Below are 16,241 nucleotides of genomic sequence, written 5' to 3'. Positions count from 1 at the left end.
TTACAGTTGATTTTATTTTTATGAAATTGCACAACAGAGAAATTAAGAAAGATGTGCGTCTTATTAACTTCACAAATCTTTTAGAAAAAGCAAAAAATGATGTTTATTATTGTAACTTTATAAAATTGTGTGACCTATTGAAAGTGGATTTTGTTTCAGTAACTCAAGTATTAGATTATGTGTTGTTTTAAAGTGCTGTCACACACTTTTGCAAAATTTACACTTCACAAGTATCTCAAAAAGCCAAATATTCAGTCAGCTGGGCTACGTGGTGATCTCAAGCGGATGGATATCCAAGTAAAATTCCCACTTTGGAGTATAAATTCAACTATCTTCTTTAACATTTATTTGTATTGCCATTTTGTTTCCTCAATGCCCGTAACAGGTGTATTATTGTATTTCAAAATTTGAATGTGAAGAACGACCACAATAAAAAGCATGATCGTTGAAAAACTTGCAGCAGAATTTTATTTATTTTTTAATTGTTTTGCTAAATGGTTCTTCACACACACTTGTCCATACATTGGATTTTCCGAATGTGGTGTTGCTCCCTTTATTTTTTTAATAATTTTTCTTTGAGAAATGTTAGACAATCCATATCCAATTTGTTTAATGTCTGGATTGGTGTTCCTTCTCATTATTGACCTCTAAATTAAAACTAATAAGTCTAACAAAAAGCTGCATAATAAAATGATGTACAAACCAAAATTCCAAACACTGCTTCTAGGACATCCTGGGTTTACATCCTCGGGTTTAAAGTGAGCCTCACTAATTACTGCCCTGTAGTAACCTTTTAATTTAGTATTTTTCAATTTAGTCTAGTTGCAAAAACGTCGCTACTCACGTTTCCTTGTGTAATACAAATTTGATTTGATCTCCTTTGCTGGAATCGCGGATGCCTAACACAAACTTCGTAATATTACTGTAGTGATCTTTTTCTTCCTTTGATTTTGTCCCCAGATCTGGCCTTTTAATTATAAAGAGAGATCGCTTGGGTACATTTTTGCTGTTGTGTCGATAAAAACAGCCTGGTACATAACAATGCGTCTTATCTTCCGAGTTTTCAACCCACTTTCTTGAGTACTACAAGCGCTCAACGACGTTTGGCGCCCAGTTCATTCATGCGTCCAGCTTATAGTAGAGTCTATGTTTCGACTCGGCTGCAAAGCGTGAGGTTTTGTCCACAAGGTGGCGCGGAGCTTAAAAACACACTCGCGTTTTGCCGAGCGCGCGAGCGCTGGCTAAATAAATTTGATTCCGCTCACGCCGGCAAGCCAGCGCAGTTTTGAATTGTAAACTTCTGATGTTCAGTAACTTTACGTGCTGGGCGAAATGCATATTATGTGTGTAGTGCATAGTGATTTTAGGGCATTGTTAGCAAAACACATAATGATTTGGGCAATGCAAACTTCCTTTAAATTATGGTAAATAATATGGATAGAAAGAATAAACTTTATCTATATTAACCAATATGGTACACCCAAACATTCTCCAGGTGAAAAGCACTAGTAGAAAAGATCCCAGTAAAGTGCGGCTGTGTGAGCCAGAAAGCTAGCGCGCGAGTTAGAGTTTTATGTCTGTGTGTACGTCTGCGGCAGCTCGTGGGCGTACGCTAAGCTCGCGAGAAATCTTGTGTGGATGTAGCCCAACAAACGCTTTTCCGTAGTCTCGTCCAACGCTATGAGAACTGCGTGTGAACTTTCACCTAGTCACGTATTTTAGTCATTCATGTTGAATATGCGCTTTCCCGTAGTCCCGCCTCTCCCGTCTTTTGGTTTGGCACTTTTTCCCGATTTCCGTATTTTAGACATGTCCAATACAAAACATTTTTACAGCGGTCTGCAAACTACGCTTGCGCCAATATTCGCACTGGTTTCTGCATAAGATTTACTTGAATCGTCAAAAACCATAATAAAAATAATCGCATGACTAGCTGTGTGCCAATCTGCAGAGTATGGCAGCTGCACGCGCGAGTTGTTTTTTTTTTTTTTAAATTGCACGCCATTTTTTCGTTACTGCACGCGGATTTTTTTTGCACGCCAATGTTTAAACAGAAAACAATGAATGAAAAACTGGTATAGTAACGGAATGCGCAAGCATCAACAGACAGGTTGTTATATTCACGGTAAGTAGGGTGTTTTCATACTGATTCAGGATAAAAAGAACGGAAACGAATGAATTGAAAAAACAATAACAAAAATAGAAGGAACACGAATAAACAAAAACACGTTACGTAACGAAAGTCAAATAGGAAATGTTAATCTTGATCATTAATTATAAAACTCGAAGCTCGTTGACCTAATCGTGAAAGGACCTTGCTATCAATGTAACGTGCTCGACCTCTGTCATCAATAAATATAGGCACCTGGTGGCTGGGCAATTTGTATTTGTCACATCCGTCGAGGTAGAGTGCTGCCATCTCTTTTAATGTGTTTCTGCATTGAATAGGCATTGGGTACACCCAATCAACGTTTGTCCGTCGGACAAGAGTGACGTTTGCTTGACCTCCGGTTTTTAATTGACTTTTCATTACTGAGTAGTATGATTCAACGACTGCCTCGGACCCACCCATTGCCAAGGCGACATCGAGAGCAATGCAAAACTCTTTAACGGCAGCTGTAAACAGTTCCTCGTTTGTATAGAAGCTTTGGTAAACAGCAAGTTCATTTAGAGCTGCGAGACAGATACCATCTTCAAATGTAAATTTGTAGCTATCTTCCAAATCCATTTCTGAACAAGAAACTTCGAATCGAAGCAGTTTTGATGACCCAATGCCACCCACTTCTAAATCAAACCATTCGTTTCTACATTGAGCAAAGTTTTCCCAAACAACTCGAAAAATAATTTGCTTAAATACACTTAAAACTCTTTGAGCGTAAACAGGATGTAAATTGAGAGACGGACTTGTCCCGCATAAAACCTTCACGTGATTCAGAGAGCACACATACTTGAAAAATTTGGCAAAGCTGTCATTTCCATGGTTTTCCAGTCTAGCCCTTTCCCAGTGGTGAACTGATGAACACTTCCAGTAACCAAACGCAAAATGTCGGGCAAGTACAGACAATCGGCCAAAATGTCAGCTGCTGCCGGCACGCATTTCGTCATGCGTGCGTCCAGTCGATTTTGCAAAGCATCACATAAGCCAATTAAATCAGTCAAGCAATCGTTAGGTTGTCGCATCTTCCATTCAATTACCTTCCTTTTGACAGACCCGGTGGTAATTTCTTCATTGTTTGGACAAACAACCCAACCATCTTCCAACTTGATGTTGCAGAACTTTCCTTCCTCGGAACATATGTCGTTAAGGTGCTGGTAAAGTTTAGGAAACAACGTGTTTTCTAAACAGAGTGATTATTCTTCAACCTGTTTAGACAGGTTTAATTTTATTCTTTGAATTATTGCTTTTAATTTTGGCCACCATTTCGTTATGTGCCACAAATTTTGATTCAAACTTTGTGACTTAATCATAATCTTGATGATGGGAGCAAGACAATCTAGCACACCACAAAGGTCAATGCAAAAATCACGTCCCTTGATGAGGTATTTCATCTCCTCACATTCATCAGCAGTTTCACGATTTTCCTCAAATGCACGGATCAAAGCCTCGTAACTGGTGTATATGCTGCTAAACTGTTCGTTAGCGCTACTTGTAAACCTAGTTGTTGCGTACGTTTTTGCAACATGACCCTTTAAGTCGTAACGCTGTTTAGTGGCTTGGTACTCAGCGGCTCCTTTTCCTCTGCCAAACATTATGTTGAACTTGTTTGACCGCTTTATTAATCGCTCAAAAAAACCTTTACAGTCCTTGTTTTTTTTGTCCACAAGGGCACAATCCATCCAGTGGGCCGAAAAGTTTCGTGGTACTCGGGCCAGCAGGCATCGTGATAAACCTGTTGCTTTAAAGTCGATTCAAACTGCCTGGCTTGATACTGTCCATCAGCATGATGTGCTACTAAGTACGTCAGTTGCTGCTGCTGCAGCTGAACAGAGGTTCCACACAACGCCTCCGATATCTGACGAGCTAAATGAGAAGCAGTACCGCCTTCGACCACATTTTCCTCTGCAAACCGATATACAGTAGGGGCGTCGATAGGCATGGAAATTTTCTTTCCCTTAAAGCGCACTAGTATCATAATAGCATGGTTTGTGACGCGGTTTGGTGTAGACTTATCGGATGCTGTAGCAAAATGTGGCATTAGACCGGTTGATGCGAGTGGTGTCGTTAAAAGTTCTTTTGTTTTACGACTCAGGTGGACTTGAAAGACGTTGAGCATTTGATTAAACTTATTCCTGCCATGACCTATGTTGCCAACGTCAGAGCCACAGCAATGCAGAAATGCAATCATTGATTCATAATGAAGTGTTGTAGTTTTAACTTTTACCAACAAGAGAGCAGTGGCGGCTCGTGCCTAAAATTTGTGGGGGTGCTGCCCCCACAAATTTTAGCCTTTACTGAACATATATAAGTTGGCAATATATTGAAAAGCTACATTTCTAGTTTTCTAGCCATTTGTTTTGTGTAGAACAGGGGCGTGCAACATACGGCCCGCGGCACCTATTTTCGTGGACCACGCAGACTACAAGTACTCTATTAATTATGTATTCTTTTTACTGTTAGAGCATGGAATGTTGCTATTTGTACACAATCACCGGTATTTTTGACTTTGTACAACGTCACACCGTGATAAGGTTTTATACACTGTGACGACATATTCCCATTGTTGCATCATAGTGTGCATTATGACAGAACTGCCTTTTTAGCAATAATTCAGTGACATGATTTATAGGTGCAGTAAAAATATTGACATTTATTTAACGAAAAGGTTAGCAGATATCCTATTGATTAAAAAGTACTCAAAGAGTAACTTGACTGTGTTCATGCGCTTTGCTATTCAATAAGCTGTTTAAAAATGTATGTGTTGCTTTATTGTTTGGCCCCCAGCATTATTTTAAGTGTAAGTTGTGGCCAACTGCGATAAACAGTTGCACGCCCCTGGTGTAGAAAAACAAGTAATACAAATCTTAATTAGCAACTCCATTGTGACGTAATTTTTGTTACGCAATAATGTACACGAGTGTAAACAGCAGACGGCATCATTTGTGTATTTTGTTCACTTGCACAGCGACGGGCCAAACACAACAACGTTCAGTAATAATGTGAAAAACAAAAACACACGTGACACAGCTTCGAAACGAAGCGGTTGTAAATACGGTAAAACACAACAGGAATATAGAAAAAAAGATATAAATCAGTCGAAAAAGGTCGAAGTATTTCAGTTCGACAACAAAATTTGTCATGTTTCATTTAAGTAAATTTAGTCACAGTCAGCGTTTTCAACATATTCAATGACACTTCACAGATTATTGTCACACAAAAAAACTAGCCATACAGCTTTTTATTGGTATCATAATTAACAAATTTAACAACCACATTACATTGGTTTCAGAACTTGTTCATTTAAACATCTTTCTTAAATTTTTGTGTACAGACCAGGGGCGGATCTAGAAAAAAAATTAGGGGGGTGTTCGCGATTTATACGTCGGTCGGTTACTATTTTGCCATGCTTTCACATGCCATCCTGTCGTCACGTCAAACTGCTCCACTGTCTCTTTGTTGTTCACCGTTACTCTTGCCCTAATAAACACTGCAGGTGGCAGACACGTGCAACCGCTAGCCGAAGCGTCGTAGCACCGGTTCCGTTTGCCACAGTGTGACCAAATTTTTTTCAACGAATCACAAACATTTTACAACGAAAATCTTTAAATTACACAATGGGTACAATAAATAGTGTAAATGCTATTTCTGTGTTTTATACTACTGAGACTTCAATCAGCTTGATTTTTTAGTTGATGTGCGGCAGGTTTGTTACTTACATTTACGTGATTGTTAAATATTGACCTGAATAAAATTTTAAATTCTATGTATTTTCGATAGAAAATGTAAAATCGTAACTTAGTAACGCCTAAAATGCCGTGTCAAACTTGACCACCTCAAAAAATGTGCATTTGGAACACTGAAATGATACGACATTACTTCCAGCAGATTTATAATTATTCCATCACAGTGATATTGAAAGAAAACAATAAGCTTTATGACGCAACAGTTACAATAAGGTGGGAAAAGTCATTGTAGCTTGGCAGATTTTGTGACCAGGATATGTATTTTTTGGAAAAACGTATGCTATATTGATAAAGTTAGAAGAGTGCAGCTATAAATTTAAATAACGTAATGACATAGTTTTTCCAGCACATTTAGCATCTGCTAGATTATTGTGTTATTTTTACTAAGCACAGTGTTTAATATAGAAACTTGCAATTACGTCGGCGAATACAATAGTAAAACCAGTTGTCACATAGAAAGAATTTGTACATGTTATTTTACAGAGTTACAGTAGGCATAAAAAAAGAAACATGAGGCAGTCAAGTTTACAGTCTTTTTTCAAGAGTAATCAGGCCTCTTCCACCCCACAGCATACACCATCAGACAGCGAGCCAGTCGACCGTAATGAGGCAGTATCGTCTCCATCTAGCCACAGCACTCAAAAAGCTTCTGTCTCTTCTACTGCGACCGAGTCTTGTAGGAGATAGGTAGGTATGTGTATTACGTGTTCTGCGACTTGCGCTTTCTGATTCTACTTGCAGCAATAGGCCAGACTTGGGTTAGTTTGTTTATTCAGCCACCAACAGTAATGCAATTTAAACGTGGCTTGACGTAATGTGATTCATACGCCCAACCGAAGTCGAATCGAATAGAATATGTATGGGCAAGGGCTGGGGCGAAGCCCAGTCAACTCTGCCCTGTGCCCCTGTGGACTTGGAAGACACGGTATTTAAACACATATCAAAACAACGTCATTAAACTACGCACATGGGATCTGTTATTGGCCTGGAGGTACAGAACGTTTCCATCCTGTGTTCAAAACATCAATTAGCAATTATATGGGATGTACCTCTGCGGTCTCACGCAATCAAACACTTGAGGTATATAAATCACGTAATGGGAAAACTTACAAGTCACGTCCGCTCTTACTCGTGACGTCAGTGCGAATATTAGGTCATTTACGTTACATTAGTCTTCCTCCAAAAAGTGTTTTACATGAAACATTCACAAGAAAGAATTGCGAAACAACATGTGAAAACAATTGTGACGATACGAAAGAAAAACATTTAATTAACCACACCAACTGATACGCGTTAACAGTAAAATTTGTCATAACGCTTGCGCGTCTCTCGAGCTCGGTTGTCGACAGTTATCCGAAAATTCGAGAATCGGGCTCAGCAGTGGTATGGGAAATTCAAATGTCCTCCTTCATTGTGCCACAAGTAGTTGTATGAATCACATTTCTGTAACAATAAAATAAACAGCAGTACACGTACATAAACAGTTTGCTTTGTGCTAGAGCAAAATTTAGATGCAATTACAAATAACAAAACATCACTAAATAATAATCGCTTTTACTCTACGTGGTCAAAGTTATTCACGCAATATGCTTCAGTAAGCAACATCTGAGGCAGCTATGGCCTAGTAAAGATATCTGGTCTAGTGTCTAATGCATCATGTTTCCAATTGGGACGCCATCTAGCCAGTAAAGGTATAGCAACCTTGTGAAGTGTCATGGGAGAATATAAGTGCGGGGAAAAGTCTCATCCCGTCAAAAATAGAGCATGTTGCTTGTAGACAATAAGGACTGGTGTAAAGCAGGTACGCGCGAGAAGCTAACGTATTTCTCAGAACCACGAAAAGTAATAATTTGTGTTGATCAGACACAATCGCTACCAAGAGCTAACTTTTCCTCGGTGGCATACTAGAGAACAAAGTGTCTCAACTCGAAAAGTCGAGTCTCCACGAAGCTAATGGATATCGAGACAAGCAAAAGCGATAATAAAAAGCTTAGTTTCGAAATTAATAGTCCAAATTAAGTGTGTGTTTCACAATAAGTAGCTTTTAAACTAGCACATTACAAATAAAGAAACAAATAACGGTGTTACGTGTTAGTATAACATATCCCAAAAATGGGGTAGGCAAAGAACTTAATGACATAGTAAAAACAAAAAGGTAAAACTTAACTGGTAAGATTTAAAGAAGCGTCATCGTTGAAGTAGTGATTCATGACGATGCTTGATGTATTTGCTTGTTCCATTTGTTCTGTGATCCGGTTATAATAGACAGTTTATTTTTCCGATCTCCGTACCTCGAATAGTACATATCCTCCTCAATAGCTCGAGCTTGATTAATTCGTCAAGAAATTGAAAGCTCGTGCTCTTGAATCCTTTTGGATGGATTGATTGATTGATAGTAACCTTCTAGCACTTGGCAAGGCTTAGTGCTTGTTCGTCGACTCGTCGTAGTCTAAGCGATGCTTGATTGTAGCGGAATTAAGTTGTACCGCTTGCTTGATTGTTGCTTGACAGGTCACAGTTGTTGTTGTTGTTGTTGTTGTTTTGACGTATTCTTCTTCTTCGTCTTGATTGTAACTCGCTGCTGGAAGCTATCGAAGTCGAGGTCACCAAATTGTAGGAATACGTTTGGTTCTGAGGTTTGAAGTTCCAAAATCCGATTGCAAGCACAAAGCTTTGGTTGGTTTGTGCGGTTGACAACAACGGTAATGCAATTTCAACGTGGCTTGATGTAGTGTGATTCATACGCCCAACCGAAGTCGAATCGAATAGAATATGTATGGGCAAGGGCTGGGGCGAAGCCCAGTCAACTCTGCCCTGTGCCTTGTGCCCCTGCGGACTTGGAAGACACGGTATTTAAACACATATCAAAACAACGTCATTAAACTACGCACATGGGATCTGTTATTGGCCTGGAGGTACAGAACGTTTCCATCCTGTGTTCAAAACATCAATTAGCAATTATATGGGATGTACCTCTGCGGTCTCACGCAATCAAACACTTGAGGTATATAAATCACGTAATGGGAAAACTTACAAGTCACGTCCGCTCTTACTCGTGACGTCAGTGCGAATATTAGGTCATTTACGTTACAGTCTCACTTCTCATTAGAATCTATTGGATCCGACATTGGCCAATTAGCCACAGCTCCACACCCGCCTCATGCTGAGATAAAGCTTCAGGTACTTAGTAACCCGTGGGTTCCCCCTGAAGGCTACACGTTTCCAACATTTACTCGTGTCGTGAACGGAAAGATGCGCAAACAAAGCATTGTTCGTGAATGGTTCCAAAAGTTTCCGTGGCTGTCATACAGTCTAACAAAACAAGGCCTGTTTTGTCGACAATGTGTCCTTTTTGCCCCAGTCAGCGTGCGTGGATCAAGGCTTGGCAATCTTGTTCGTGACCCATATGGCGTGTCAGCAACGCAGATAACAAAAGGAATTGTAAATCTTGAAAAGCATTCGCTGGAGTCTTATCATATTGACGCGGACGGAAAAGCTTGCGACTTCATTCGAATGTATACCTCAAACCGTGGAGATGTGGTCAACCAAATGACTGCTCACTCTAGTGCAATCAATTCTTAAAGTCTGTCGTTGCCACTATTAAGCTGTGCGGAAGACAGGGCTTACCGTTACGTGGACATCGGGATGATGGTCGTTCGAATTCGTCTGATGCACAAATAAATGATGGCAATTTCAAGGCGCTTCTTAGGTTCCGTGCAGACGCTGGCGATTCCGCAGTGGAGCTATATCCAAAAAGGACACCATCTAATGCAACGTACACCAGCAAAACGATTCAAAATCAACTGATTGAACTATGTGGCAACTACATACGAGCTACTTTAGTTAGCGACATAAATCAATCCTTTTATTTTCCCCTCCTTGCTGACGACACTACAGATGTCGCAGGTAATGAGCAGTTGTCTATCACTGTACGATATCCCAAAAACAAGTCCGTTAATCCGCTTCGACCTGATTGGTGTATTAAAGAGGTTTTCCTTGGTTTTGTTCAAGTACTGTCAGGGGAGAGTTTAGCGCGAACTCTAATCGAATCACTTGTTCGCTGGGGTATTCAGATCAGCGGTTTGCGCGGTCAGGGGTACGACGGCGCTGCCAACATGTCGGGACGATTTCGTGGCGTCCAGTCGTACATTCTGCAAAATTATCCGCTTGCTTTTTACACCCATTGTGCATCACATTGTCTGAATCTGGTTTTAATGCACTCTTGTGAAGTGAAAGATATTCGGAGAGCCTTGAAGGTTCTATCCGACGTGATCAACTTCTTTCGTTCCTCACCTAAACGTCAAACTATTTTAGAAGCTGCCGTTAAAAATCATTTTCGTGGTGATACTACAACCAATGCCACTAAATTAACAAAGTTGTGCCAAACCAGATGGGTGGAGCGCCACAAGGCGTTTTAAAGTTTTTGTTGTTGTACCCGTGTATTTTGCAAGCGCTTCTGCAAGTAGAAGAATTCCTCAATAACAATGTGTCGTCACAAGCCGAAACGCTTCGACGACAGATCACTTCATTTTCATTTTTGGTCACAATACAAACACTAAAGTTAGCCACCGAAACTCTACTTGCCTTGACAAAGGCTTTGCAGAAAGAAAAAATGGATGTGGTCTCAGCAAGCGAAGAACTACGTGAAGTGAAATCAGTTTTGCAGAATTTACATCTCGGGCCATTTAAGCAAGTGTTTGAAAAAGCAAAGTATCTAGCCCACCAGCACAATGTTCCCGTCCGTTCCCATCGTTTCGGTGCTAGCGATAACGAAGAAGATATAATCCAGCACTTTTACAACAACATGTTTGTACCCTTTGTATCTTCGTTAATAGGAGGCATGGATGCACGTTTCAGTACGATGTTCCGAACTGCTGCAAAAATTAACCAATTATTGCCGATATTTTTACGTAAGTGTAATTAAGTAAGAGTATAATAGCCTACCAGTTAAGATGGCAGGTATAAACGTAAGATATTTGTAAAGCACTTACCCGTTTGTTTCTGTGTACTTTTTAAGTTTTGTTATTCTTTCCATCTAGATGGGACAGATTGCGATGTCGAAAAATTTCAAGAGGTTGCCAGACTGTATGCCAATGACATAAAGCCTGAAGACTTTTTGCTTGAGTTGCCCAGGTGGCATCGCAAATGGAACTCAGTGGAAATGGCTTTTTCTGACGACGCTTAACAGGTCCTTTTCCCCAACATCTTTAAGTTACTGAAGGTTGGTTTGTAAAAGAGTTTATGTCCAAATATTGAAGAAGTATTATTTGTTATATCAAACAAAACGTCTTTTGCAGATATTTTGGACACTTCCTGTGACTACAGCCACGGTTGAAAGATCCTTTTCAAATCTTCGTCGCCTTAAAATGTATTTAAGAAATACGTTGGTCCAGGATCGTTTAAATGGACTTGCGCTGTTGAACATCCATATTGACATCCACATTCCTGATGAAAAGCCATTGTGGACGAATTTCTGAGAAAAAACCGTCGAAAACTAAAAGCCTGACTTAATCAAACCGAAGCATACTAACTTGTGTTGTGTATAAAGTTTGCGTTTCTTGTTCTGTAACGTTTTCCTGTTTACCTGCTGCAAATAAACAACGAACCATTCTTAAACTCTTTTTATTTTCTTAAATAGGCAGATTGCTCAAGTAGTTCCATGCGTCTGAGCATCAACTGAACTAAAACTGCTTGAACGCAGTTGCATCATGCAATCACGCTTTGACACGTAACAATACGATAATTGTTGTGGTCAACAAAGCATTATGTGACAGACCTGTGAGTTCTTGTGGGCGCGTCAAAATGGCTATTTGTGGCTTGAAAGCAATCTCAAGGTCGTTGTCACGTAAAAATGCACAGGTAAAATTCTTCGAACGACGTATATCGATTGGGATTAGTGCGCACAAGATTCTTTTTTTCTGAGGGGGGTGTCCAAACACCAAACACCCCCGTCTAGATCCGCCCATGCTCCTAATCTATACCGCCCTTTTTCTCTCTTAGTGTAACAAAAATGCGACTCAACTAGTCCATAGCCTCTGACGGTTGTTGTTTTAATTGTCTTGTTTCTTTTTGCTTTTTTATCCCTTACGACTAACGCTGTCGAAATATCCAAAAGAATCGCCCTGTACATAAATATTAAACAAACAATAAAAGGAAATTTAATAATAAGACTCTACACCTCAACCATATACTCATAATTTGTTTTTTGACCCCCGGATTTTAACCTGCCTTGTTTTTATTTCACTATGTATTCACATCCGGAACTGCGGAGGTCTCGACTTCGAAGCGCACGCACGGAATCGCAGGTGTTGTCGCAGGATGACCAAACCAGACCTGAAGCCCCACCCCTGACGGTGAGTTACCGCGGCTCTCGTGCGACAAATTCGAGTGCAGTGTGAAGGGTTGCACCATCCCTATTAGCGAGCGTCAACCGGCACATAACTAATGTCCACCGGTTGGCGCTTAGTGCAATGGATGTCAAATGCACCAAATGTAAGATCGTGCTAAAACTACGTGGTTCCCTCAATAAAATGAGGGACCACTTTAAGAGTTGCGCTGCACCCTCCACCCCTATCTCGAATGTGTCAAGCGGCGATTTTCGTTGCCCACAGTGTGATAGTCGTTGGGCGTCCCTTTTTGCTGCCAGAACGCATTACTACACGCAGCATCCAGGTGGTCCGACGTTAACATCTCCTCAATTCACAGTGGAGAAGGTTCTGAAACCTCCCCGGAGTAGCGGAAGCCCCGCCCCACTTAACATCCCGATTTTGTACTCCGGGGACTCCACCGTTTATAATTGCCCCTTTTCGGACTGCCTGAAAAGTAGTGATGGTTATGCCAGGGCCCTCACACTTAAGACCCATTTACGCACTTGCCACAACAGGACTTCACTATCTTACCTAACAACATGTGGCTGCGCCGTAGACAGCCACGCTAAAAACCTGTTAAAAGTCTCGGCGCACTACAAAACCTGCCCTGGCATAACGAGCGAGCCGGTCCCGAAGATATCCTCCCCGCAGCACCGATTTTGTACTCCGGGGACTCCACCGTTTATAACTGCCCCTTTTCGGACTGCCTGAAAAGTAGTGATGGTTATGCCAGGGCCCTCACACTTTTACCTAACAACATGTGGCAAGTGCAAGTGCGCCGTAGACAGCCACGCTAAAAACCTGTTAAAAGTCTCGGCGCACTACAAGACCTGCCCTGGCATAACGAGCGAGCCGGTCCCGAGGATATCCCCCCCGGCGCAGATGAAGAAAGCACCCTCTGCTCTCCCCGTATTCCGTCGATGGTCTTTGAACGATCTAGACCATGGATCAAAATGTTTGAATGAGAATGAAGTATGTTTGGTAAAAGATTTGAAAAAAACTCTTGACAGATCGCTGAGGAGATGTTGACTGCCGTGTTTCGGAGAATTGAGTCGAGACGAATCAAAAACCTCTGTGGTTTATTAAGATACCTTGAATCGCCACAAAACTACAACCATGTCATTCAACAGTCTAGATTAAAATACCCAATGAAGAAGGACCTTCCTAAATTTGCCAGAGATTTGTTTGTCAGCTTGTTTCCAAATGAAGTCCTTGAAGAAAATAATGAAAAGGAAGATGAAAATATCGAGCAACCTACAGCCAAAAGAATGAGAACAAAGGTTGAAGAGTTGAATGATATTCTTTCTACAAATTCAGCATTGGATTCTGGTACCATTCAAACACAAAATGTTTTAACTCACATTAAAAAAGAAATGATGTTTTATGAAGCGACGCAGGAATGCCCAAAAGTCCTTAAAACCTTGAACACCATCTTCAGTTGAAGCAGAAAGATACTTTAGTACTGCTGGACTCTTTATTACTAAGTTAAGATCTTCCTTAAATGATCACATGATTGATATTTTGTGCTTTATGCGCTCTCAATTGCAACAATAAAATGATATGGGTATATTTACGTCCCGCAAAACAATTTCCGAAGGCAGTTGAAGTTTTTGGCGAAGGGTTTACAGTGTTACGAGATTGAAAACTGCAAAACTGCGGTCAAGCAGATGCCTTAAAGCGAGGTCTGAATACCCCCCTATTGAATAGTGGTGCTATTTTGTTTAGAAAATGCAATTCTTTTGAACCTAACCAAAATAACTGCAGCATTATTCCACTAATTTATCATTTAGGTAAAAAAGGTTAGATGTAGATGTGCAAACAATGAGCGCAATCCCAACGTATTTTGCTTAAATTTTTGAAGAACCCTAATTTGATAACTGAGTGAAATAATTTTGGAAAAAAAAAATTTGAATTATTTGATATGAAACGCAAAAATTATTTGATTATGTGAACAATATGGAAGGCCCGGACACGGTTTAGGAGGCGTGTCCAACACGACGTGCGGTGCTGCCGCAGTGGGCGCGAGGTTGAGACCCTTCCCCATGTACTCGACCATTGTCAACCGGTGATGCCTGAAAACTTATCCCGGCACAATGGCGTCATGGAGGAGGGAGGTTCTGAGTCGCGTGCCGTCTGGGAACTACACCAAGATTTCCGTCGACCGGGTTTGTTCGGAGCATGCGGTGGTGGCGGGCGAGAACCTTCGGCCGGATTTGATTCTCGAAAGTGCCGACAGGTTCTTGGTCGTCGACTTCGCGTGCCCGTTCGAAAACGGCGCGGATGCCCTTGCCTCTGCGGCGGCCCGTAAAGAAAGCAAATACAGGGAACTGTTTCCACAGTTTTATAGTCGGTTACCTGGGAAGCTACGCCAAGGGCAATTTATAACCAAACACTCTCAGCCCTTGGCATTACGGGTCGCCTCCAGACGGACTTAGCCAGAGTGTGCTCCGCTCTGGCCATTAGGGGTAGCTACCTTGTGTGGCAGTCCTGGTGTAGGGGCTTGGCTAGTGGACTTGAAAATACGTAAGAACACAAATTGGCTCCATCTTTTTTTGTGCAGACTGGTCATGCTCCATACTCTTATTTTAACGGCGGCGGGGGCAAATAAAGAAAAAAACAAACAAGAAAGTCGACCAAGAACAGAACAATCGGACATATTGGAACAATGATGAGGGCGCCGAGAGCAACCGCACGTTTCTGACACACGGCGCCCTCTGACAACCCATAAAAGTCATGAACAACAAGAAAACCAAAACTGTAAACAAGGCATGTACAACACCCGGAATTGCCCCCGCCGTCGTTCACGCATCACTGCGCACACCTGAGCCCTAGGGTTGGGTGCCAGAAATGTACAAACAATGTAACGGTATGCAGAAGAGCAACCACCTGGCGCCCTCCCGAGTTGTATACATTGAGCGAGATATTCCGCCCTAACAACACACAGAAGCACACAGACACTCACCTTAAATCGATTCACGAAGTATTGTTGTTGTTTTTTCCCCTACACAAATCTTCCTAAAAAAGAACACAGATCGCAAACTGCCTTCCATTTTATCCCCTTATCATGATTTATTTGAGTATTGTTTGGGAAGGCAGATGAAAAGCACACAGTTTTTTTTCACACATATCACACATACACACCTTTTGGAGCCCAGTCTGCCTCAAGTCCACTAGCCCACCCCCCTGCGACACCCTGCAGCCCCGTTTTATACTGAAAATCAGCTAAAAACTAATTAAATTAACCTCTTTTCCAACAGATTAATGGCGGTGTGGCATGTGTTGTTGACGTTTTTCTTTTCTTTTTTTCTATGTTATGTTGTTTCATGCAGACACCCACTTGCTCTGCGTCGTATCGTTGTCTGCTTGTTTGTGTTTTGCCACACCGCCAACTTACAAGAAAAACCAAACAAACCCAAATCGGCGGTGAAGGCCGTGCGTGCCCCGCAATCTTTCGAACGGCGATGCATCCGCAGTATTGATGTTTCGTCGATTTTTTTCGTTGCTTCGTCAACCCACAAGGCCGCCATCTTGCTTTTCTTGACCCCGTGATCTTACAGCAACCTTAAGTTTTTTGTGAATTAAACCGGATTCTTTTTGCTTACTTTTGCATGTTGTTGTAATATAATCATTGATAGAGTTTTACTTATACAAGCTGTACGGCTTCCCCCACCCCCTGTAATTCTGTCCCCTATACGGCCTATAGCAATCCCCAGTATGTCGGTAAGCTACTTCCAAATTTACGCATGATGAATTACGAGCTCGGTTTGATAATGCAATTGTTTCGGACTTCTTTGCTCATAACGAGTTTGCCGAGCTCGAGCGCGCACTGCAAGAGTGAACAGTGGCCGCTGGAATATCGTCAAAAAAAAACAAGTACACAAACCCCGGTATAACCGCGGCGCTGTGCGTCGCTCAGTTATTAACCGGGAGCGTGGACATCCCAATAAGGTAAATCAAACACCGATGACTGGG

The 16,241-nt window shown here is 41.4% G+C and overlaps 2 pseudogenes; one reads left to right on the top strand and one right to left on the bottom strand.

The window, feature by feature from the left end:
• Positions 1-2,041: 2,041 nt before the first annotated feature.
• LOC145234134 (uncharacterized) lies at positions 2,042-4,711 on the bottom strand (annotated as a pseudogene).
• Positions 4,712-8,677: 3,966 nt separating this feature from the next.
• LOC145234133 (52 kDa repressor of the inhibitor of the protein kinase-like) lies at positions 8,678-11,407 on the top strand (annotated as a pseudogene).
• The last annotated feature ends 4,834 nt before the right edge of the window (positions 11,408-16,241 follow it).

Source organism: Phallusia mammillata, chromosome 6 (assembly GCF_965637545.1).
Source record: "Phallusia mammillata chromosome 6, kaPhaMamm4.hap1.1, whole genome shotgun sequence".
In the NCBI taxonomy this organism is placed as follows: Eukaryota; Metazoa; Chordata; class Ascidiacea; order Phlebobranchia; family Ascidiidae; genus Phallusia; species Phallusia mammillata.
This window is presented reverse-complemented; position numbering and strand designations above follow the sequence as displayed.